A 4,013-nucleotide genomic window follows, 5' to 3' on the forward strand; every position below is an offset into this window, starting at 1 on the left:
GCCGTTACGCGGTGCTAGGGATTCGAACCGCCGAACTGTGAGAAGGTGGGAAAGGGTCAAAAACACAATCAGACTTGCAGGATCCTGTTACCCCATGTTTACAATAAAAGTAGCCCTGACCTACAAGTCGTTGGATTGTTACTCGAATTTTACCGTAAAGGGCTGGCAGGGACATAGTACAGTGCTCATAAGCTGTGCCATGTTTTAGATTCAGTGCAAAGGCAGCTCCCGTCTGCAACTTATTAAAACAACTGTGTCTCTTCTTCCTGTCTGCAACTTATTAAAACAACCGTGTCTCTTCCTGTCTGCAACTTATTGAAGCATCTGTGTCTCTTCTTCCAGTCTGCAACTTATTGAAGCATCTGTGTCTCTTCCTGTCTGCAACTTATTAAAACACCTGTGTCTCTTCCTGTCTGCAACTTATTAAAACAACTGTGTCTCTTCCTGTCTGCAACTTATTAAAGCAGCTGTGTCTCTTCCTGTCTGCAACTTATTAAATCAGCTGTGTCTCTTCCTATCTGCAACTTTTTAAAACAGCTGTGTCTCTTCTGGTCTGCAATTTATTGAAGCAGCTGTGTCTCTTCTTCTGGTCTGCGACTTATTAAAGCAGCCATGTCTCTTCCTGTCTGCAACTTATTAAGGCAGCTGTGTCTCTTCCTGTGTGCAACTTATTAAAGCAGTTGTGTCTCTTCCTGTCTGCAATTTATTGAAGCAGCTGTGTCTTTTCTTTTGTGCAACTTATTGAAGCATCTGTGTCTCTTTCTATCTGCAACTTATTAAAAAAGCTATGTCTCTTCCTGGTCGTAAGTCGAGGACTACTTGTAGATGTCTCTTTTCTTCTCCACAGCTCCGATGTCTTTCTTTATCAACAGCCCATTGTTGTATGACAACAGGACAAATCTTAATTTTGTTCTTGGCCTCAGTTACTTTTTGTTCTCTGGGCTTGGCTGGCCTGCTCTGTGCTCCTGCCTCTGAGATGAAAACCACCTGGCAGGATGTGAGAATTAAAAGCCAAATGCCAGGCGGGCACATTTCGATGCTCACTTAATGTTGCCAGGTTGCTCCAACATTTCCCAATCTAATATTCTCCAGAAATCTTGCAAAAGGTCAGAATATTTTGCAGACAACGTGTTTGATTGAGAATAACATTCATTTCTTGTTCGGTGCCAGCTGCAAAGATTTATAGATGGGGAAAAAATTCAGAGCGTGGGAATCATGCTTTCGTTTCTTGGGGGTTATCAAGAACATCAGGACATGTCCCCCATTTCCCTTCCCTTGGGGAGGGGGGTGTATTAGTCTCCACCCCTATTTGCAAAATCCTATCTTCCTTACTGTCAGCGTTCCAAATAGCATCCAAAAGTAAATCAGAGTCCAAGGCAAAGTATTGCTCAAAGTTCCAATTTATTAAGAGAGCCATGTTGGCACATCTGGGGAAACCCGAATCTGAAAGCTTCCCGGTTTTCCCCACCTAGTTGAAAGTTCAAGATCTTGCTCCCCACACGGTCCAATCTCCCACTGCCATGCTGGTAGTTCCACCCATCCAGTTCCGGTCAGGTGCAGAGGTGCAAAGTCAAAGGATGACCTTGGCTTTCTAGAAAGAATGTTGTTATGGCTACATAGCATCTAACTCCTTAAAATTCCTCCTCCCATTTCCCCACAATAGAAAAGGCATAGTAGAATAATAAAAAGTGTAGCAGGCCAAAGATCCAAATGAAAAGATGGCTGCAGGCCAGACATTTACTATAAATCTTCACCATACCCACAGAGAGAGACTCACAATTAGCTGATTTCACATTTGAACGACTCCATCCCAATTGTGCTTCGAAATGCTGATTGTCTCTGGAGTCAGAATAAAGAAAACAGAGATTCTTTCCCAGTCTGGGATATTTTACATCTGAGCTCATCTTCTCTTTTCGAAGGAAGATTTGAAAAAAAACACCCTCGAGGTTTTGTTATTTGCAATCTGAATCCAGCTCAGGAGACTTCAGCAAGTGTCTCTGTTATTCTCCAGCTTTAATGATAATTTTCAGGGATCATTTATTTCTGGTGTGTGTTTCCCCCCCATTGTTTTTCCTTTAGATCAATGTTTCTCAACTGTGATAATTTTAAAATATGTGGATTTCAACTTCCAGAATCCCACAGGCTAGCTAGCTGGGGAATTCTGGGAGTTGACATCCATCCCTCTTAAAACCTGCTGGCTGGGGGATTGTGGAGTTGAAGTCCATTCATCTTAAAAGCATGCTGCATGGGGAATTCTGGGATTGAAGCTGACCCATCTTAAAACACACTAGCTGGGGAATTCTGGGAGTTGAAGTCCACCCATCTTTTCTAATATAAATGTGTTTTTATTTTCCATTTTCATTTCCGTACAGTCATATATATACTGTGCATAACCGGGGCCATATAACATTAAACAATAAACACAGCCATTCCTCTTGTCAACAATACCCCCAAAAATAGAAACCCAATGTACCTCTTTGACCCTCCATACACCCTTTCTTTCGCCCCCCTCCAACTTTCCATCTTTCTTAAGTCCACCCATCTTAAAGCATGCTGGCTGAGGAATTCTGGGAGTTGAAGTTCACCCATCTTAAAGCATGCTGGCTGGGGAATTCTGGGAGTTGAAGTTCACCCATCCTAAAGCATGCTGGCTGGGGAATTCTGGGAATTAAAATCTACACATTTTAAAGTTGCTCAGGTTGAAAAACACTGCTCTGCATCATGCATTTTAAAACTCGGCTATTGTAAAGCAGAAACCTCAGTCAAACTGGATTTCTGAATTAGAAGAAGAAGAGAAATGGCAAACGAGGTCACCAAAACATGATTTTAATTTTATTTTCCCATGTAACCATGGGAACGTTTAATATACCAACAGCTGGCGTAGAGGTAGGGAAGAGAGAAAAAATGATTTGGTTAAAAAAAAATGCCTACCAACCTGCCTTCCATTGGAGACCCGCACACTGCTTGAGTCAAAAATAGGGCTGAGAAAATATCTACAGACTCCTCACATCCTGGACATAAATTATTTCAACTCCTACCCTCCTACCCTATACGACACTATAGGGCACTGCACACCAAGACAACTAGGCACAAGGACAGTTTTTCCCCAAATGCCATCACTCTGCTAAACAACTAATTCCCACAACACTGTCAAATAATTTACTAAGGCTGTATTACTATTATTATTCTCTTCCTTCCTAGTATCTCTCTCTCTCCCCACTTATGACTATAACCATGTTGCTTGTATCTTTCAATTTATATTTGTTTCCTAGTACGATTTGATAGGGTATTATTAACCTTGACTATCACTAAGGGTTGCATCTTTTTATTCTTGATGAATGTATTTTATTCTCCTTATGTACACTGAGAGCCTATGCGCCAAAGACAAATTCCTTGTGTGTCCAGTCACATTTGGCCAATAAAGAATTCTTACTGGATTTCTTACTGTTTTTTTTAACCTGTCCTCAAATCCATCCTCAAAAGGGGGATTTCAGAACATGCTTTTTTTGGGGGGGGGATCTTCTATTTCGTGGCCCCCAAATTTGCATTCTGCGATGCAACAAGATGTTGACTCCAGTCCTCTCTTATAGCTTGTCACTATTTTTTAAAAAAATAAAATAAAACACTACCTTGTTTAGATGTACCATATTACAGTACATTTCAAGTTATTATAGGGCTTATGTGTTCATTATCACTCTTGCAGCTCCCTTTCATTTTTAAAAATTAAATTTGTGAGATGCCCAGAGGGGTTTTGTTTGAAAAGAGAAAGGACAAGGCTGTTTTCAAATGTCTGGCTGCAAAGATGAATTCATAAATAAGACATTACATAATGGGCTTTATAGCTAGCAAGAGATTAATGCTCATCCCATTCCCCCCCCTCTGTTTTTTGCGGAAGGGTTGTGAATAAATCACCATCTAGGTATAACAGAAGGCACAGACATCCAGAGCAAAAGTGTGGCGCAAATCCATGCCAGCAAGGATACTACATGGATACTACACAGCCTAGGCTTCCC

Source organism: Thamnophis elegans, chromosome 17, assembly GCF_009769535.1.
Source record: "Thamnophis elegans isolate rThaEle1 chromosome 17, rThaEle1.pri, whole genome shotgun sequence".
NCBI lineage: Eukaryota > Metazoa > Chordata > Lepidosauria > Squamata > Colubridae > Thamnophis > Thamnophis elegans.